Raw genomic sequence first — 22,351 nt, 5'->3', positions numbered from 1 at the left:
GAGCCCATTGGAGTCTCTCATTCTCAGGCGATCATCTGGTACCAGGAAAATGCAGGAGGCCATGAGGCTGAGCAACCTAAAAAAAATGAAACTAAAATAAATCTAAGGCCGGAAGACGCTGGGCACTCCGGAATTTGGTGACCATCTTCAGCATGTCTTGAGCCCTCACCTCGGGTGGCAAGGCCTTTCTCCCCCAAGGATACATCTAGGACTGCCCCGATTAATTGGAGCCTTTGAGATGGTATTATGTGTGACTTCTTGAGGTTGAGGTCTGGATGGAGTGACAGGTGGATCTAAGATGTTCCAGGACCTGTTCGGGAGAACATGCCCCGATCAATCAATCGTCCTGGTAGGGGCTTACATGACTGCCCCCCCCCCCTCCCTCTCCAGAGACTCACTGCCGCCGCCGCCGCCACCACCACCACCACCACCACCACCACCACCACCACCATGGTGAAAACCCTCAGGCGGATTTCAGCTCAAATGGCAGAACTCTAAACTAATAATAAGAGCCACCAACGGCGAACCTCAGGTACCTTATGTGCTTGTGGTGGATTGGCACATGTAAGTAAGCATCCTGAAGGTCCAATGATCCGAGAAAGGGAACCATCTTGAACTTGTCCTTCCTGAGGAACATTTCCAATGATACCATCCAGTCCTGAAGCTGGAGGGCCTGAAGGATCTGAGAAAGGGAACCAGCTTAAATGTATCCTTCCTGAGGAACTTGTTCAAGTCTCTTAAGTCCAAGATGGGTCTGAATCCTCCGACCTTCTTGGGGATTAGGAAGTAAGGGGAGTACCAACCCTGGTTCTTCTCCACTACAGGTACTGTTTCTATAGCACCTTTCTCCAGCAGGGTCAAAATGTCCAGCACAAGGAGCGGATCTGGAAATTTGAAAGAGTTGTTGCCTGGTGGTTGATCCCAAGGCCTTTTTAGAAAGGGAAGGCAGTAACCCTGGGCTACTGTTTCCAATGCCCCTACATTTGAAGTAATACCCTGCAATTCTTGCAGATGCTGCAAGTCTCCCCCCCTCCCCCCCACAGGGGCTTTGTGGACTAAGTCCTCAGAGAGGTTGTGAGGCGGCTGAGGGTAAAGCAGCCATTGCCTGGACGGTCTTAGCACCTCTTCCCAGTACACCATGGGGGAATCTTCTCTGATCTCTTTGATTCGAAAGGCCTCTCAAGCTTTCAACTGAGGAGTAAAAGCAAAAGGATCTTACCAGCCAAGCTGTTCCAGCGGCTGTCTGAATGCTGCACAAAGGGATTTGCCTGCTGCTTTAGAGGTCTGCAGCTTCTCCATGCTCTCGTCAGCCTTGCATCCAGATAAAGGTGTGCTGTCAAATGGCATGTTAAGTCTGGATTGCACATCTGGAGCAAAATCAGGCAATGCTGTGCATTAAAGTGCTAGACGGCATAGCTCTGATACCATCAGAGTCAAGACCAGTCTGAAGGGATTCGCACATTGCGTGCTTCCCATCCTTAATATTTGTGAAACCGTCTTTCTTCCCCCTCCTGGGATATGTTCAGCCATCATCGAGCTATATTCCCATAGGGCAAATGTGAATTTAGCCAGTGCACACATGGCATTTGCTGACTTAAGGGCCATACTTCCCAAAGAGAAGATCGTTTTTGCCATAGCATCATAGCGTTAGTCATCCCCTGTCGGGGGTGAATTGTTGGGGATGCATTCTGTTTAGATGTGGAGGCTTGTACCACCACACTTTCTGGAGTTGGACATTTACTTAGATAACATGGGTCACTGCTTGAAGCCCTGTATTTGCTTGTTAATTTTGGATTTACTGCTGGAATTAATTCTGGCATCTCCCAGTTGGAACTGACCTGCATTTGTAAGGCTACGTGGATGGGCAGTATAGGGTCCTCCTGGGGTCCCATATCTACAATATCTGTAATATCAACCCGCTCAAAAAGAGCTGCAGGTCTACTCCATCCCAAATATTCTATTATTCAAGACATTAACTGTCTGTATGACCCATCAGCATGGTCTGAGGGATCTGGCCTTCCAAATTCAATTTCAGTAAAGTGTCTATCCCACTTGCAGTCTCATGGAGATCTTTTATCCTTGAATCCTCCGACATCAGAGCCTCTGGAACACCTTGTGTCCCATATTGCAATCCAAAAGGACGCGATTCATCAGAAGAGGTCTCAATTTCCTCATAAGAGTGACTTAAAGTCTTTCCTTGGTAGTGGGGGTAAAATGCTCCAGCTTTTTCAAACTCCTTTGAGAATTCTTTAACATGCGTCAACAATGGCATCGAAGTCTTCGACCCAGACGCCGTCGAACAACTGAGGTGTCAAAGATTTTTTTGACAATGACTTTCCTTTCAAACGTGATGGAACCTCCGAAGGTTCCGGATTATTTTTTTCCTGGACACCCGGGCTCAAGGGCGCAGAGGTTTTGTCTTTTGCCTTCTCTGTTGGGTTTCTCGACATGGGCATGACTCTTGCTTTTCTTAGAGGGGGTTGGGCCGCATTCTCAAATACTTGAAGCATTTTTAGTCTGATTTTCTCCCATTCAGGCAATGAGGCTGATTTGGTTGGGCAAGTGACCCACTCAGAGGAGGAACGCGACGAAGATGGCGATCTGGGATGCCTTTTGTTCAAATGCCGTGAGGATGACTCACGAGATCTTTTAGCTTTCTTCCAACGAGGAGAGTCGTCTCTCGACTAGAGGATTGCTTTTCGACAGTTGTTGAAGGGGATTTATGTGACCTACACGTCGCTAACTTCCCTCTACTCTCTTTCACGGCTTTCACTGTTATCGATAGGCAGGATCCACACTCCCATTTTATATGATTGGATCCCAAGCACCACAGACAAACCCGATGGGGGTCCGTAAGGGACATTTTCACCCTGCAGTCGTGGCATTTTTTAAACCCTGAATTTGGGGCCAATGATGCCGAAAAAGATGGCATTTTTTTTTTCTCACAAAGTTCGATAGTTTTCTCGAAGGAAACTAAGTACGATCTTACAAAGCGATGGCTCTCGTGGAAAAACGGAACTTAAGCCAACGGTTGCTGCGCGGGCTATATACCAGTAAGACGTCGACATCCAGTCGACAGCCATGGACGGGAAGTGGCTGCTGCTGGAAAACATTTCTGAAGCAGTTAAAGTTGGATGAAACCAGTTACTTACGTGTAACTATTGTTCTCCAGCCTGGGTCTGGCATAGATTCACATGCTCATGAATATTCCCCATAGTCAGGCTGGGAATCCTCGGTAAAAGAAAAAAACTTTCACGTTCGCTCTAAAACTGTATTTCTCCTCTAAACTAATCACTGTCCTCTGGGTCATAGTGCCCCCATCCAATGAACGTCCTCTCCTTAAGCCCCACCTCGGGCAGCCATCTTAAGATTTAGTAAGAACGTAAAATGGTAGTATGACCAAGAAAAGCTACAGAGGGGCCGGAGGTAGGGTTAGCATCTGAATCCATGCCAGACGCATGCTGGAGAACAATAGTTGCAGGTAAGTAACTTGTTCCTTCTCCAGCATGGGGTGTGACATGGATTCGGATGCTCATGAACAACAAATACACAGTAGTACACAACCACGGGAGGTGGCAAGGCTCAACAGAAGTAATCAACACTTAACCCTGGAACAGACTCACCTGAGGCGAAAAGGTTGCGCAGCACTGCCTGACCGACAAACAGACTCGACTGTTCCCTGGAATCCCCATCGATGCGTTAGAACCTCATGAAGGTATACGTGGACCTCCACGTCGCAGCCCTGCAGATGTCGAGCAGAGACACACAGGAAAGGAGCACAGTTATGGCAGCAATCGCACTAGTGGAGTGGGCTTTTCGGACGGTCCGGCGGAGGCCGGTTAGCCAGCTGATGACAGTGCATGATGCAGCCGGAGAGCCATCTTGAAATGGAAGCCTTGGACAAGGCTTTCCCATGGTTCACAGGACCAAAGTTAAACAACTGGCGAGTCTTCCCAAAACTTTGTGCGTGTGACGTAGACCTTCAAAGCACGCGCGACTGCATTTTACCCACACATCTGGCTGAGGTGATGGCCACGAGGAAAGCAGTTTTCCATCAGAGAAAGAGTGGAGCTTGATGCATAGGTTCGAAAGGTGCCCCCATGAGCCTGGTCAGAACCACGTTGAGGTCCCATGCCGGAGCCTTCACCGGCGGATAAGATCAGAAAAACCCCTTTAGGAACTCCTTGATGAGTCTGTGGGACCACAGCAAGGATCTTCCCAGGGATCTGGTGTAGCGTGAGATGGCCGCCAGGTGTACCTTCATGGATGCATGAGCCAGTCCAGATTTTGCCAAGGACAGCAACTGTGGAAGAATCAGTGGAACCGTTCCCCTCAGAGGGGTCATCTTTTGCGACCGGCACCACACAGCAAAACGCTTCCACTTATGGCCATAGCACTTTAGAGCCGACAACGCCCTTGCTTTAGCGAGGACTTCCCTGCAGTCTGCTGGCAACTCAAACTCCAAGGTTGCAGGAGCCATGCCCTCAGGTTCAGTGATCCTGGGTCGTGATGAAGGATTGCACCTCCCTCTCTGGTGAGCAGATCCGGACGTACCAGCAACTTGGCTGGAGGCAATGCCGACAGGCTGAGTAGGTCCGGATACCAAATCTGCCTGGGCCACACCGGGGGGGGGATGAGTTGCATCGACACTGTATGAGTGTGGTGACATGTAGTAGGAGCTAAAACAGGGGGAAGCAAACAGAAACAGACCATCCCACAGGGAGAACATGTCCCCAAGCTCCTCGGCTGGTGGAATCTGCTGTCAAACTTCTGGCATTTGGAGTTCGTTGCTGAACATTCCCTGTCCGATGGCCCAGTGCCAGAAGTCCTGAGCTTCCTTGCTTCCTTGGAGAGCGCTGGGGATCGAGTGCCCCCTTGCCTACTGATGTAGAACTTGGTGGCGTTGTCCGTGAAGATTCTCACTACCTTGCCCTTCAGAAACTGTAGGAAAGACTGAGGGCCCACTGCCCGTAGCTCCAGGGCGTTGATGTGCAAATCCTTCTCTGGGAGCCACAGACCTCTGGCATGTAGGCGTCTGCTGTGAGCCCCACTCCCAGCTTTCCAGCGAGGAGACTGACTGGGTGAGGTGGGAGCACCCACCCCACCCCCCACGGAACTCCTCGTTCAGAGGTATCTTAACCACAAAACTCCCAGACACCATACCTGCCTACATTTGAAAATCAAAATTCCGCCCACAGTCACACAAAACTCCGCCCATTTTCACATGGCTCTGCCCACATGTCAAAATAAACTGTTGTAATGTGATGCAACGTCAGAAATTTGCAGTTCAAATTGAAATATGCATATTTCATTAAATTGCCTTTTCACAACCACCCAAATTGCATAGGACAAAAGACATTTGCCTTCCATAAAATCAACACGTTCAAATGTGCACACGTAAACTCCAAGAACCAATACAAAGGTTTTCCGTGACTTTTGCAGTGCCAAAATTGGACATTTCACCTTAGTTAGTGCAGTGGCGAGTTGTCCAGACTGCAAACCGGATGGCTGTGGTTCAATGGGGCCGAGTCCACCCTAACCTGGGTAAAAAGAACGAAAGCAAAAAGAAATGCGCGTTAGCATTGAAAGTCAACAAAAAAGAATGAAAGGTGAAGCAAAATAAACTCGTTTTTTGCTGCTTCACCTGCATTCTTTTTGCCAATGTGCTGGCAGCGTTAGTCATTGCTGCAGAGACAAAGCCACACACAGGGAGTCTACAGCAGCGCAGACCTGCAAGCATAACAAAACCAAACTAATCAGTGAAAGCTGTCCCCCACCAAAATTCCTGAGATTGCAGGAATGGTTAAAATTCTTGAGTCTCCGGGAAAAATCCGAAGGCTAGGCAGGTATGCCGACACTTGTATCCAACATGCACCCAAGAACTTCTGTAGGGGGTTGCATCTGCAACCTGCAGACACAGAAGAGGTAGATGCAGGATATGGTATTGTAATTTATATAGCGCCCATACACAATGTGTTTCAAAGCGCATCAGAAGACATCATGCCCAGCAACGATTTGATGGCCCGCACCGTGGCAGTCATCAGACGACAGCCGTTGCACCTTCCCTTGAATGGCTGCTAGCCTCTCCTCGGAAGGTGACGCCAGGCAAGTCACTGTGTTGAGTCTGGTGCTGTGGAACAGCACGTTCTGCGATGGCATTAAGCAGGACTTCGGATAGTTTACTGAGAATCCCAGTGTTACGCTCACCTGGCTCCCACAGAGGCATCGATCGGAACTTGACAGCTGCGGTCTCCACGAATGTGACGCATAGGGCCGAGATGACGGACTGGACTGGCCCACCTAGCTGCGTTTGCTTGGCCCATAGGAATATTCTTCTGCAAATGGAGAAAGGGAATTAACCACCCGTGGAGTTGAGCGTAAATCCCCCACCCCCGTTGTTCTCCCCACAGATCGCCTTTGATGTCCCCCCTTATAGCGTCACCTGATGGTTTAAAAAGATGAGCTCTCCATCCTGCATTGAGCACAGGGGCGCGTTGATAACCAGTTGCTTCACTGGCTCGAAGGAATTGGTGAGTTCCAGAACAATATTGACTCCGAGATTCCCGGCAAGACGCTGTGAGTATAAAGTTCGTAAGAGTTCAAATGCCTGACTTTCACTCTTGTCCGATTCCTTGCAGGTTGCAGCTTGACCCTAATGAAGAGTTCCTCGTGGCAACCGGTAGTATTCTGGTAAGGATTTGTATTTTCCAACACAGTTCGATAAAATAATGTCAATATGTAACCTGTTGCTTTCTCCCTTATTCAGGCGCTGAGAGAAAGTATGAAGTCTTGGGGAATAATACCTCCGGCGGTAAAATCAGGTAAGTCTATTGTGGTGAGGAGGGTTCCCCTTGTTAGTCCCTTTGTTTCACCTTGCTGTTCTTTTGTTTCCCCTTAGGGGCCGGGGTTCGGCGAAGATGCAGTGGAAGCTGCGCCGACCCGTGAAGAGGAATAGTACCCCCGGTGATAAAATCAGGTAAGTCTATGGAGGGTAACTAATATTCCTCTGTGTATTCCCTTGGCTCACCTTGCTGTTCTCGTCTTCTCCTTAGGTGCCGGAGTGCGGCAGGAACATGCAGGAGGATGCCGTGGAATGTGAAGATGCTGCGAAGGCCGGTGAGTTCAGCGCAGCGCTGCTGCAGGCGAGTCGACGCGCATAAAATAACTTTTCTTCCAGCTCGAAGGCGCGATGGATCGGGAATTCAGTTAAGGATTAAAGGTATTGCTCTTGTTCTAACCTTTTCTCCTTCTTTCTCCCTTTTTCTAGGAGCTCCAAACTCGAGGTGGGTGTGGCAGAAGGCTGGATGCAGACTTGCAGGCACAGTGAGCGTTACGCTGCTGGATGCAGAATAACGCAAAGCGTGTGCTGCTCTTCGGGTGTGGTTTAAATAGCCTCCAAAGTAGTCCCAGGTAAGTATTCCTCCCCAGCACCGCCCGAGTAAAAAAAAAAAATAGTCCCCAAGTAATAGTAGTCCCTTCCAAGCCTCTTTTGGCTTGGAGCTCTTGCAGCATGGTCTGCATCAGGTAAGTTTTAATCTATGAGCCTGGCACCTATGGCGCCAGGACTGGACCCAAATAGCCCCTAGCAGGGGTTGTTGGGCTTGCTTAGGATAACTTGATGCCTGCTTCCGGGGTTGCTGGACGTGGTCTGGGCCCCCGGGAGTAGGCATCATGACACCCAGCTCAGTTAGACATCTCCTTTGTGTGCTCATCCGCCAGTTCTTGTGAGCGGGCGAGTACCAGTCAATCATGCAGGTATGGTTATACGTGTATGCCCTGCAGACGCAGATGGGCCGCCACCGGGTCCAGTATTTCGTAAACACCCTTGGGGCCGATTTCAGGCCAAAGGGCAGGGCCTTTAACTGTTAGTGCTGGCCTTGCACCACGAATCATAGGAACTTTGATGTTTCCTGTGTATGGGGACATGGAAGTACGCGTCTTCCAGGTCCAACAACGTCAAGCAATCCCCTGCCTCTAGTTGGCCGAGCACATGCTGCAGCGAGACCATCCTGAATTTTTGGACTTCAGGTACCTGTTCAGACGGCACAGGTCCAGGATGGGTCTTTAGCCCCCTGTCTGCCTTCTTACCAAAAAGTATCTGGAATAGATTCCAGAACCATTGGGGGGAACAAGCTCTATCGCCCCTTTCCATAATATGGCTTGCGCTTCTTCCAGGAGATGAGGGATATGGACCTGATGGGAAACCTGTGTTGGACTTCCAAGGTGTCCCTGGGTGAGAGCGTCCAGCATCTGTCAGTGGTGATCTTTCTCCACTCGTTGACAAACCTAGTCAGCCGGCCTCCCACCAGGGTGCATGAGTCTGGGCCGGTTCAGGCTTTCTTGGGCGCTGGTGCCCTTCCCTGCGAGCGACAGCAACGTGGACCTCGCTACCGTAGGCCTGGGAGCGACCTCTGTAGGCTTCCTCCGTGGAGGATCAGGTAGGCTGTCTGTATGGAGAATCCCTTGGATGATTTCCTCAATTTAACCCTGGAGGAGCGGACGAGCAATGCTGTTCAAGAGCCCCAAGGGAACGGGCTGTCTCTGCATCTGTCTTTATGGCTTAAAGGGAGTCGACCGCATTCCCGGACAGATTTTCCCCGAAGGGCATGTCCAGCACCTTCGCCTGAACATCCTGCCGAACGTTTGTGTCCCCGTCAACAAAGGCAGACACTGTTTCCCATCTGGCGGAAACCTGTGTCAGCGATGTCCACTGCCACCGTAAGGGCATCGTCGGACGCCACCTCCCCTTCCTGAAAGTGGGCGAGAGCTTCCATCTTCCATCAGGCGGCCGACTGGGTCTCAACGCCTCACGACGCGTGTTCCCAGACCAGAGATGCGAGAGGGCGAGCAACGCTCAAGCAGCAATATATATACATTACATATAATCGTTACAAAGGCAATTCGATCCGCCCACAAACATGTCATTCAGGCTAGGGTTCGGTGATTGACAAACATGACAATTATGACACGTTATGACAATTCTTCATTCAGTCTAAACATAGTCATTCTAGCAATGGCAGCAGAGACAGCTTCCTGTTATGGGGAACATAGAGCTGTTAGCTCAGCAAGGATATAATGTTCTTAGTAGAGAAACATGCCTTAGTACGTTATCTGTGTGTCTCGGTTCATGAGCTAAGGGTCAGACAGTTCTGAAGCAGAAAATACCACTCTCCGCGAAGGAGCACCGTTAGGAGAATATAATTCATGGTTTAACTGCCTTTTACTACAGCGTTTGCAAGACAGGTCAGCACCTGGACTACTGATTAGATGCGGCTTCTGCTCGGCTTCAAGGACTTATTGAGAGAAAAACAATGTATTTCTGCATAGTTTGACATTCCTATCTGTGTTAGTATTTCAGCATTCAGGCCATGGCCTCGCACTGTGTGCGAGTTCGAAGCATAAAATACATTTGCAAAGCATTTTGACAGAAAAGAAAAAAAGCAAATGGCCGACATTTCACAAAATGGACGCCCCCTGCTTACATTGACGATTCTAGGATTGCGATGCTAGCCACATGATGTGATTGGTTTCTGGCCAACATACTATACATATTATAGGGCCGTTTCTGGTCTAACAGGCCAAGTTCCTGCTAGAGACCCATGTATAAGTAGCTCAAGGCATAAAATAAGCAGTGTAGCATGGCAATTTGCTATGCAATTCTGTAGGTTTGCTAATTAAACGGACACTTGTGTAGCAAAGCTAGCTATTTAAGTTACCATGTTCAATGAAAACACGCTCACCCTGCATTCCTCTTGCCCTCAAGGCTCGTTCCACCAACTTTTCTCTGTTCACTGTAAACTCAAGTGGGTTAATGGAGAGAAGTGCAGCAGTAATCATCTCCTCCACTCTCCAATGACAAAGGCCTGCGTGGGAGTCGTAAAAATCTTTAATAATTGCAAGCCAGGCGTAATCAGGATAATACATGTATTAAGCTAACTAAATCCTATATGGCAAAGGCCAGTATGTGTTAACTTTATTTCTTTAAAGACTGATGCAAATCTTCCTAAAAAATATAAATTGTTACATAATGCATAATAACAGTATTGCTACTGTAAAACACTGCATTGTCTTAATGCTTTACAGTAAAGTTTAGGTTAGTGTATCTAAATCAGTGTCAACTATATTTCATTTTGTTGGGGAAGACTCATAACGAGTAAACATTTGAACATGACTTATGGTGTTATTTAAAAAAATGTATTTGAGCTTTGCTAATCAAATGGGTTGGGTTGCTAAGCAAGACAATTTTAATTAGCAAACTGCTAATTATTTTCAGAAAAATAAATGTATGCCTTGTAGCTTGTGGATGGGCGCTGTCAAGGCAGTCAGAGTATGCGAGTCAAGGAGACCGATGTGTCCAGCTAGACCGAATTTGTACTGTGTGCATTTTGTACTGTTTAAGATATGCGTGCCGTTGAAAACAGTGCTGGAATCCCCATTCTTCTACAGCAGTAAAACCAAGCGGTAGGGGTGAAAAACATGGATGTTGATGCATGTGTTTTTTGAACTTTTATTTTAATTAATGGGTTGCATTGCTAAAGCACCTTGTTAATACAGAGTGAAAGTACTGAAATAAAATGGATTTTAACCAGCTACACTCCATGACAACAAAATCACATTGATGATTTTTGAGAGGATTACTAATACCTAGTCTTCGTTCTCTCAATAAAAGTGTAATAAATTGGTTGAGGATAAAAAAAAAAAAAGAATGCGATCTTCAGATGCAACCTCTAAAAAGATTCACAGGCTTTTCATTGATTTTTTTTTGTGAACACAATTAACTTTTTGGGGGGAGAGGATAGCCTGAATGGACGTGGTGCTACAATCTGGTTGGGTGCATGTATTTATTTGGTAAATATTTGATAATGCATGCCAACCAGCCCCTTGCCATTTGAGACATGCTCATGTAGTTCTGCACTTCAATGCATTCAGGAACATTTAGCTCTCAAATTATAAAGGATAGAAAAAAAGTCGGGTCCCACAAGGCATACAAAAAAGATCTCTCAAAGGAGCTGGAACATTTTCTTGTGTATGCTATTGGTGGAAATAACCCATTTTTGGAGCATGTTTGTAACCATCATGGTTGCTCCTTAGTATCTTGCCCCAATACCTTGCGTTTACTGTAAAAGGAACGTAATGCAACACCAGAAAAGTTGCATGTAAAGGGGAGGATGAAGAGGTATTCACTAGCTTGCATACTGTACTTAGAGTTTGACAAGTAATGGAAATTTCACTGTTTGTCACTTCTTTAAGAGTTGACAAAAGGTATTTTGTTAGTTGCTACCAGTGGCAGCATGTAAAGGGCAAAGGAGGCCCTAGATAAGACTGGTGGCAGGGGTAATGATGGGGACGACACCTGAACACACGAGGAAGGAAAAACAAAAAAAAACAAAAAAATCATCTTAAATTCAGTAAACTCTAGAAAACTAGATTTGCCTGGGGGAGGTTTTCTTTGACTGTTCTTTTGTGCCGGTCTTGTCCGTCTGCCCTGTAGCGCCTGGATGCCTATGGGCTTTGGTGCTTCAGAAATATATAGAAAGAGAAGAGAAATGAGGACTACATTAAACATCTGATGAAATAACTGGCATCAGATACCATTACTGGGATATTCCAGGCTGTGTTTGGCATACAATAGCATCACTAAGACCATATGAGGGAGCAACTTAGAACCGTTGACTATACCTGGTAGACAAGTCATTAACTGGTATTATACTCCTCTCGCGCTAAGTCAGCGCTTTAAACAAACAAAAAAATATTGCAGCACTCAAATGATAGCAGCCCCTGGACATGGAAGGCTATACCTTACATACGATCACTATATTTGATATATGAAGAACTGCAATTATATGCCACTGTTAGGCAGAATTGCATGCAGTACCCTCTGGGAACACCACATACAATTAGGACTACAGGTGTAAGCAAAACCAACCTTTGGTATAAGTCTGTACTACTCAGTTTTGTGGTAGCGAGCTGACCTGCCAGGCGTATCTCAAGAGGGAATGTAAGCAGTACAAGAGGTTACATAGAGGTCTTACAATCCCAGTGTTTCGAGTAGACACTTGCACTCAAGGTTTCTTGGTAAAACACTTATTAATTTATTACACAATCATTTAGTGAACATGCACTAGGAGGCAACTTAATATTATACACAAACACTTGAATAACAAACAAGAGTTTCTGAACAAATTGGGCTCTCCTGAAATGGGAGCAAAATGGCATTTCAGTTACTTTTAAAGGGAGTAAAAAGGCACAAGTTAGCAGAATGGATCACAAATACTTTCTTAGGCAGTGCAAATAGTTTTACTTCACTAGAGGGCTCGATTCAGTTCAATAGGCCTAGGCCAAATTCAACGGACTAGTGTCTTGGATAGGAAAGAACAGTTCTTGAAGTAAATGGTAAAGTGTTTGCAAAAGTTCTCAGAAGTAGGTTGTACGAAAAAGAAACATATGTTGGGTCACAAGTTGATTAGGCCTGCAAGTCGGGAAAGTTTCACGAACTTTCACTGCGAGAGATGCGTTCTCTCAATCGGGTTGGCACAGTACCTCATTACGAAGCAAAAGATGCAGCTGAAGACGTTGGTTCCTGGCAGTTCCTGAAGATCTCACTGTTCCTGAGCCTCAGTCGTGGGGACAAGAGGGAGGGCGTTCCGTGGACTCTCGCACTGCATCATTGGCAAACGCTGACAAAATGGAGTCACTTCAGTTCGAGTAGCTGTAATTCCAGCACACAAGCTGGTGTCTTCCCCCCCCTGGTTAATCCGAACCAGCTTCAAGAATGGTATCTAGGTGGCTTACGAGTTGATTGGTCCCACCAACTCAAAGGAAGAAGTCGTCCTTGAAGGGGCTTCTCCGTCGAGATGAACTTCGCAATTCGGACCTGCAGCAAGGCTTCACTGGGCAAACCAACGGTCCAGGAGTTGCAGCAGCCGTCCTCTGCCAGCTCGTCTTCTGTTCTTTCGTTCCAGTGGTCGGCTATGCTTTCCAGTCCAAGAGACTCACCTTTTAAACAGTTTTCTCCCATTCATTCCAGCCTAGTTGCCACTCACCCGGCAGGGTGGCTGTCCTTGCCGGACAGTCAGCCAGCCAGCCAGCCAATCACGCCAGAGTGCATTTGGGTCTCCTAGGAGACTAAGCACAGGGAGTTTCGGGCACCTCCCTCACTTCCTGCCCACCCCAGACACTCAGGTGCCAGAGGCGGTCTTCAGTTCTGAAGCCCGCCAAAGGTATAGAAACAAAGGGACCAAACTTGGTTTGATGCGCAGAAACAAGCACTAGAAGGACCTTTCCAAAAAGAAATGGCGAAAAAAGAAGACCGGGACCTGTTTAAAGAAAAAGGGGCTAAGGCGCCATCTTGTAAAACATGGCTCCCGCGATTCTTAGCTACTGGTGTTCGCGGTCAGGAAAAATCATGGTAGTTTGTTGTAAAACCACTGCCACCAGCCATTTCGATAGAAAATGGTAGCATTTGACTGCTACATGAGTTTCTAGACAGGGGATACCAGGTAGTCCCTCCAGCACCCTATAGGAAGATAGTGTGTGCTGGGTCTAGGAATTTAAAAAAAATACTATTAAAGTCAATTTAACCTTACATTCTCTGGGAAACAGTTTATCCCAGAGAAGGAATTTAAACCTTTGGGAAGTCTAAAAAAGACATCCCTGTGTCACTGCACTAAGTGTGCTGTGTAACACATGAAAATATGCCTATTGAGTTATCTTTAAAACTCTATATCAAAGAACACAATAGTAAAACATACATCAAAATACATGTGTGGGAAAAAAGGCTCACACTCTTTCCAGGTTAAAAAAAAAAAAAAACAATCAAGTCCTCAAAATCCTGCAAAGTTGCTGGGGGTCTCTAAGGTGAAGGGAATTAGCACAATTTTGAGAATTCTCCCCAACAGGCACCACAGGTGCTACAATGAGCATAGTGTTTTTAGGATTCATACTGCCCACTGTTGCCATTTGCATAGACTCCACCTGCTCTGGCAGATCGGAAAAAATGGCAGTGGGAAGAGAGGAGAAAGTGCAAGGTAGATTTGCTGTTGTGCTGCTGCATGAAGATCATAAGTACCCTGAGCCCTATTTTTAAGTATCATGTGATGAGAGAACAGAGGCATTTGTATCCAGAGTGGCACATTGCATGGCCATATTGCTCGGATGCATTGGCAAGGAATGCGCTATGTTGACTGTAGATCTCTGATGTCCATTGGGAGGGTTATCCGAGAGCTTCAAAATGGCCCGCTGACCAAATAGCATCCATTGCCTGTGGCCATAGTGACATCACTGAAGGTATGCACCCTGGGCAACGTCTCAGCATGACTGGCTCCTAAATACTCCACCATGACCCCTTAGCATGTGGATTTGTTCCTATGTAACCCACTGGAACTCTGCCCAGTCTGGAATACCTACTGTGAGTGTCACTCACCGTTTAGTACCCAGTGCTGCATGCTCCCTGTGTCCTCCCACTGCCATTCATGATCAGCGCTGCGCACTGTCAGAGATAAGAGTCCTCTCAAGCGTTCCCGGGCATATGCATTCCCGTACCTTACCCAAAGTGCTGTATTAAGTTTTTAATGCATTTGAAGACACTGCTGGCCTCTGAGTCAGCAAAGCTGGAGCCCTTAATTGAACAGCTTATCCGTCAGTGGCAGTGCTCCCTTTTCCATGGTCCATGCATAATCGACAAACCAAAGACACGCTTCAAACAGTTCAACCCTAATTATCAAATTTGGGTTTCATATTGCCTACTTCTAGCGAGATATCCATCATGCAAGGTTTCATTACGAACAGGCACTGATGGGTGTGGGGGTTGGGTCGCAGCGGTGCGCTTTCTTCTGTGTGTTCAGAGCGCTCAAGCTTCCAGAGCCATGTGTGAGAAGGCCGCCCAATCACGTTTTTGATGGACTACTGGGACTTGCAGTTTTCCTAAATTTACTTACTACAAGTCCCAGAATCCAAAATTTAAAAAAAGAAAGGGGATCCTCCAAGGCATCCATTTTTGGGTGGCGGGGCAGTTTACAGGAACTCAGCAATTAGATACTCCCCCGTGGGTTCCCCCGACATCACCTCCCTATGGTGTTTGGTCATGATGGCTACCTTTTCGGAGTCCAGGCAGCGAGGTATCCCCTCTCGATCCCAAAGGACTGGGATGGTGCTCCTGGTGTGCAATTTCTTCAGTTTATGCACAAGCAGACGGTTGGCCTTATTGCTATTCAGGTAGTAATATTGCTTCGTGAATGTTAAAGCTCGGGCCGTCCGATCCGCCAAGTGCGTTTTGAGGACTACTTTTGCTTTACAGAGCTCACTCCACGATTTGGTCGACTGTCTCTTCTTATGGGTTGCTTCTCTCTCTGTAACTGCCCTTTCGAGTTCCTCTAGTCTCAGCTGATGCCTGCGTTTGTGTGCTGCCGCGCAGTTCATGGCCACCCCTCTGATGACCGGCTTCATAGCATCCCATAACACCGCCTCTGTGGAACCTTTAACCGCATTCTCTGAAATAATCAGGGCCTCTGAAATCTCCTGGCTGTCTGCTGTGTCTGTCAGGAGGTAGTCTTGCAGCTTCCAGGTTCTCGGTGGCGGATCCGGTAAACCCTCTGTAAATGTGCCACCACTGGGGCATGGTCGGAGATGACCCTCAGTCCTATATGGATGTCTGATGCAGGGGAACAGGGCGCTCGAGAACAGGGTGGTCAATCCTCGATAGGCCCCTGTGAACGTGAGAAAAAGGTGCAGTCCCTTGCTTTGTTGTTTGCTAATCTCCATGCGTCGAAGTGATGCGTCCCTCAGGAATTCAGCCAGTCCCAGGGCTTTTGAAAAGTCTGATCCGTTGGGCGGCAGGGACTTGTCGATAGTTGGGTCAGGTGTGAGGTTGAAGTCTCTTCCCCCCCCCCCAATTAATAATTTCCCCTCAGCAAAGGTGGTTATCACTGGGAGCGCCCTGTGTAAGAAACGTTCCTGGGCCTCGCTCGGGCAGTAGATGGCCGCGATGGTGATCGGTAGTTCGACCAGGAGCCCCTTGATCAGCAGGAATCTGCCATCGGGGTCACGTTTGACCGTGACTTTGGAGAGCGCCACCGCTTGGCTAACCAGGATTGCAACCTCTCTTTTTCTTGCCACAGGTTGCAAAGTAGCTCTTGGGGAATCTGTGGTACCTGATTCACTGCTAGTCTGCCGCCAGGCGATGGGTTTCTTGAAGACATACTATGTCCACTTCCAGTTGGGCTAGGCAATGTTCCACAGATTTTCTTTTCCTGGGGGAGTTCAGGCCCTGGACGTTCCATGTGATCAGTTAGGTTTGTAGTGGGTGGCCCCATTTCTGAGGATAGGATTGCTGATCCTTATTGCTGCCTCCCTTCCTTCTCCGCCACTTCGTATGGGTAGTTGTCATTGTGGCTGCCCATCTTTGCTGGGTCGTTTGCTCTTTTGTGGGGGGCCTTTGATTCTCCGGCACCGCCTCTCGACACGTGACCAGGCCTGGTGGGGGTCCTTTCGTTCCTCCTGTTCGGAGGGCGCATCTTCGTTGTCGTTTCCCTCCCCACCACCTGGGACAATAGCTTTTCTGCCTCGTGGGCGTTGTGTATGTGGCGGGTGCTCCCATTCCAGGCGAAGATTAAAGCAGTGGGGAACCCCCAGTGGTAAGAGACACGTTTCTCCCTTAGCCATTCTGTGACTGGCTTCAGCGCCTTCCTCTTTGCTAATGTCACTGCCGCTAGGTCAACGGGAGGGCCGTTGGCTCAGATGTTGCAGGTGGGGGTGCAGTGGAGTCTGGAGCCCCAGGGAGACACTCTCTGGCCAGGTTTGATCAGGTGAGCTTTTGCCAGTAGAGAGGGGGGGCACCTCCCATCTGGTGCTTAGTTTGGTGGGGCTGCCTGTATCCGGACTGCGCTCAGCTGCTCCCTCAGGGCTCCACCAATCCGGTGCTGGGTTAGCCTCCAACCCGCTCTGCCTCCAACTTCCGGTGCTGGGGGTGGGCCCTGTGGGGCTTATGTCCTCAGATGGCCTCTGCAGCTTTCTGTGTCTGGGCTTCTGCGTGTCCTGCAGACTCCGGTGCCGACATGGGTGGAAGGAGGTGGGAGTGTGAGCTCCTAGCTGCGGTCTCAATTCCCCCGGCTCCCTCTCCTCAGCAGGGCAGGGGTTGCCGGGTACGCAACACCCACCTCTTGACTGGTCTCCTCCGTGGCTTGATCCTCCGCGGGCGGGGGCGGCAGGGGGGGTGGGGGGAGGGGTCATGCAGGCTCTGGTCAGGCGGGCTGCAGCAATGGGCTATGCCCCCACACCGCTCTGCTTTCATGCCTGGGCTATGGGGAGTGATTGCTCTGGGGTAGCTCCCGCAGGATCCTCCTCCCCCCTCCGGCCCCCTGTGGTGCGGTCTCTGTGCCGCGATGATTCCGCTTGGCCTCCACTGGCGGCTGTGCTCACTGCAGTGTTGTAGGGTCGGGCGGGCCAGGTGGGGCCGGGTCCCTGCTCCGACAGGCCGCTTCGCTGCCTCTGATCCCTCCGGCTGCGACTGCTGTACCTGAACTCACTTGGAGGCGCTCTGCTTTGCCAATCCCGGTGCCCCGCTCAGGTCAGGTCACAAATGGCTACGCTCGGCACCGTGACTTTTGCCGGGGAGCTGCTGTGGGGCGCGCCCATTTGCTCTGTTGAGTGCTGCCGGACTGTTGGTGCTACGCAGGCCCGAGTCAGTGTCGCATCAGGGGGCCGCCATCTTGTACTCCGCGCACTCCCTCGGTGCTTCTCCTCTCGAGTCCATAAAGTGCTCGGAACGGCCGGCACCAGAGACGAGCGGTGGCCGGCTTAGGGGCTCAGCAACACGATTCTCGGCAAACCAGGGTGTAATAACCTCTCCGGTGCATTTTGAAAAGGTGGGTGGCTTCAGCCGGGAGCTCTTACAGAGCCGTGCCGACCGCCATGACTCCAAGCCAACGTGCATACCTTTTAATATAAACTCACAATATTATTTTCCAAAGATCACATACCACCCTGTGAGGGTGCACTTCGACGATACTACAGCGCACACATTTTTATTTCTTTAAAATGCAAAAAGGCTGCCCAAAACGTCTCAACCTTAGTGATGTATCTGCCCAAGGAGAGACAGTCCTGACAGTCCTGCAAAGTGATGTGTGATAACGGACCTGTAAATGCAGCGGATCTTATTGTATGAAGCACATTGATTTCACTGCCTTATTTCCTTCCACTGCGATGTTTGCATTTGAAGCAGCTTTTTCCCCCAACAACTTTGAGCTTGGGTTATCGGGTCCAAGCAGCGAACGAGCAGTTGGGCTCCTAGTGCTATGGAAATGTTTCATCTAACCTCTTTATGTGGATTCATAAGTGGAACAGTAGCACTATTCGAGCACTTTTCTTGTAATCTAAATATGCATTAATAATCACATGTTTATATAGCACTTAATGCCAGACCCCTCCAACTTCTAAGTGCTTTAAAACTAGTTAATTGAATAGTACTTGTCTGAACTTCTGACATGCAGGACATCCCCATGTCTGATACTAGCATTTAACTCGCAGGGGTATCTTCCCAGCATAAATCCATTGTATAACTATTAAGAAATATGACACAATGTTAATGACAAGCTGCCTCCCCAATCATATGGCAATAGCTGTATTTTCAAACTTTTCTCGGTCAGTGCTGGGGCTAGGGCTACACCTAATAGCCACTGTTGGAAGCTGGGTATGCAGCGCAGCTCATCTCATCATGCACCGCATTTATTCAGAAATGGGGGAAGATTAACTTGTGTGGCTAGTAACTCACTACCTGAAATGTTGCACCCTGACGACATTGAAAGCGGAAGAAAGAAATTGCAGTGACATATCTGGGGCAAAGGAGGAAAAGGAGAAAAAGATGTAACCGTCATCAGCAAAGGGGTAATGGTGAAAGCGAAAGGACAAGAAGTTTCCCTAAAAAACTAACAAGGATGGAGCAACCATGTTTGGGAACCTCGGTGTCATTTGTTTTATGTATAACACTTACCCGTTTCCACGTGTGGGCTTCCAGAAGACGACTTGTGGTTACCAGGTCACAGATGGGCGGACAGGCAGCAGACATCTTGAAATGTACTATGGCATGCAGTTCAGTCTGAAACGGACACAGAAAGAGAGAGTAAGGTAAACAGTATTCACTCATATCGTAAGCATCAATCACTGTATGAAAAGAACCCTTTTACAAAGTACAAGTGAGGACGGTGGAGCATTGCAAAAATGAAGAGCAGCCTAGAAAATTAGTCGAATCCATTTCTTAATCATTAAACTGTTATTTTGGCTTGAGCAAATCGTATCTCCCGGCGCCCAGGACATTTTGTTTCAAGTGAAGGACAACAGGTTTTAAAATAAATTTTGTTGGCAGGGCAACTACATTGTCTTGGCAGCTTTCACACAGGTCTGCAATTACTATGTGCATTTTTAAAAGGTGATCACTTTGCTTCTGAGAAGTCCACAGGAGCAGTGACCCCGAGCTTCAGCTGCTTAGCTGAAGACTCGCAAGAGCAAGAAACTGTATGATATGATATGGCATTTATAACGCGCCTATATACAAGTGTTTCAAGGCGCGACGAGGGAGGGGAAACAGAGGTAAGACAGACAACGATACTACTAGGCAGGTGACATTGAGCTCACGCAAGTGGGGGGGGGGGTGAAAAGTGCAGGGGGCAGTGCAGTAAGTGTGGCCAGCTCGTGGCAAGTTCAACAGTAAGAGCAGACATCTTTTTGGGGGCAGTGCAGGTGTGCATCTGGCGGGGAAGGGACATGGGCCCGAGATCAGAGGGTAGCCAGATAACCAGTGCAGTTTCTGATACAGCCAGGAGATGAGCAGAGGAGGAGAGAAATCGGACGCAATGAGTAAGGTCTTGGAGGGGCGTCCGGAACCGGAGATGGTTCTCCTCAAGTTTCAGAGAGGCAGGGAGGCTGTTCCAGAGTGAGACCCCAGCAGAACAAAGATCTATCTCCAACTCGCTGCTTGGAGAAGCGGCTAACCGTGAGGGAGTTGATGAGCGAAGAGCTCGAGAGGGAAGATATTTAGGAAGGGAGAGTTGAAAGTTTTGAGGTCCCAGGCCCCAGAAGGCCTTGTGGACAACGCAGAGGGTTTTGAACTTCATCCTCGACACCACTGGAGCCAGTGCAGAGATTTCAGTCCTGGAGAGATACGATCCCTGGGCTTGAGGCCAAGGACAAGTCCCGCAGCCCTGTTTTGGATGAGTTGCAGAGGACGGAGAGTAGAGGCAGGCAGATTTAGAAAGAGGCTGTTGCAGTAGTCCAGCCTAGAGAGAACCAGAGCTCTGGAGACAGTGAGCTTCTGGGGGATGGAGAGGAAAGGAAGAATACCTCTGAGGAGGTGCAGCTGGTAGTCTGACTTCTTAGAGACGTCAAAGATGTGAGGAGAGAAGGAAAGTGTGGAGTCGAAGAAGACCCTGAGGTTTATAGCCTCACAGGTGGGAGCAGGAAGAGGGCCAAGAGAGGTCGGCCAGAGTGACAGGAGAGGAGGGAGCAGGTGTGCCGATGAGTAGACTCAAGTCTTACTGGCATTAAGGCAGAGATCATTGACGGCACACCACTCCTGGATGGCCGACAGATGAGAAGGAGAAGAGGTGGCAGAAGGGAGCCTGAAAATTAGTTGAGAGTCACCTGCATAGCACTGAAAGTTGGGGCAGAGCACGGCAATGTAGTGGGCAGGAAGCGCCAGGTATTGGTTGAACAGCCAGGGAGAGAGGTTAGACCCCTGGGGAACACCACAGGTAGAGAGGGAAATAGAGGCGAGGAAGGACCCAAGTTTGACCTGGGAGGGTCGATCAGAGAGGAAGGAGGTCAGCCAAGCCAGGGCCTGATCAGTGATACCCAGGTTATCACGGAGACGGTTGAGCAGGTTGGCCATGTCAAAGGCATAAGGAAGAAAGATGAGAACACAGGTGGTGTTGGAATCAAGGTTGGCGAGCAGGTCTTCACGGATGTTCAGGAGAGCAGTTTCCGTGCTTCTGGCAGCTCTGAAGCTAGACTGATGGTCATATCGACAGCCAACTGATTTAGTGTGAAGATTAAGCTGGGAGATGGCCAGCTTTTCCAGGTGTTTGCCCAGGAAAGGAGTGATGGAGATTGGACGATAGTGAGCCGGGCAGGAAGGGTCGGCAGAGGGTTTCTTAAGAAGAGGGTGCACAAGAGAGTGCTTCAGGAGGAGGGAAAGACTCCAGTGATGAGTGGTTGCAGAAATCAGCCAGAGCAGGTGCCAGGGTGTCAATGTGGTCCTTCATGGTTTTGAGGAACAGGGTGTTATGTATCTGATTATATCATTAGTCACCATGTTTCTATTAAATAATGCCAGGAGACAAACTTCATGTCTCAACTCCTTTTATTCCATTTCTTAACTGACTGCTCTTCAATCCTTTTCCTGGCATACCCATTCTAGTTCTATTCTCTCTTCATTCCACATTCTACAAGCCACAACATCCCCCCCTTGCTCATCATATAGGTTCTTTCCCCATCTGTCCAGCAAGATCACCTCTACATCTGCTCAATCAGACGTGCAGGCTTACGAGTATTTCTTTGGGGGCGAATATTGACTGTCCCCTGACTTCCCTCACCAGCTACACATGGTGGAGAATGTCCACAGTCTTTGTGACGTGACAGGACATCAACAGGTTCTTCATTTCCCCGTTCCGCATGCACCTCTTCATTTCTTCTCTCCTCATATGCTTCTTCCCCACCTGAATCATCTTGAAACAATGCATGAAAGAACGAATCCCCGGACACTTCATCTCTCCTTGCAATGATCACGGGCCCTTTACACTTGTCACAAAGAGAGGCTCTGACTCATCATTAAAGGATAGTTCCGGGACTTTTTTTTTATTGTCCCTACGGTTCGGCCATGTGTTTTTAAGCATAACTCGGTAGATCGTAGAAAACTTTCCTATGGACCTTACCCGACTTTTCGTCCATTAACGCACTCGAAATCAGCCGCCATTTTCTGATAATCCTATCATTTCCCCCCATCGCCCTGGCTCACCTGCTTTTGCGGCACTAAATCAAATCCCCCGCCCCTGAAACAGACTTTATTAAAACATTCATATTCCCCGCCTCTATCAGTGACGTGACTGAGCTGCGTAGGCAAACGCGCCCAGGCGTCTTCTACGCGACTCCACACAGAACCCGGAAATCAACACAGATGAGCTCACACAACACAGCGCGCCACAATTGGGAATATGAAACTGTACTTTTAAATTAAACCGCAAGATTGTAAATTTGGTAAAGTACATTTATTTGACATCAAATGTTTTGAGAATATTCAGCGATTTGCATTTTTATTTGCTCACGTTCCAAAAAGTTCGTTTTGAGGCACGCGATGTTCCTTTGC

The 22,351-nt window shown here is 48.5% G+C and overlaps 1 protein-coding gene across 1 annotated transcript in view; it reads right to left on the bottom strand.

Moving 5' to 3' along the window:
- Positions 1–22,351, bottom strand: part of PLAGL2 (PLAG1 like zinc finger 2) — a 125,008-nt gene that overhangs the window by 17,956 nt on the left and 84,701 nt on the right. The window contains exon 2 of the mRNA XM_069651012.1: positions 18,986–19,090. The gene's annotated coding sequence lies outside the window, so the exon portion shown is untranslated. The remainder of the gene's footprint in view (positions 1–18,985; positions 19,091–22,351) is intronic.

The sequence above is a fragment of the Ambystoma mexicanum genome, chromosome 3p (assembly GCF_040938575.1).
Source record: "Ambystoma mexicanum isolate Mex_15411 chromosome 3p, UKY_AmexF1_1, whole genome shotgun sequence".
NCBI lineage: Eukaryota > Metazoa > Chordata > Amphibia > Caudata > Ambystomatidae > Ambystoma > Ambystoma mexicanum.
This window is presented reverse-complemented; position numbering and strand designations above follow the sequence as displayed.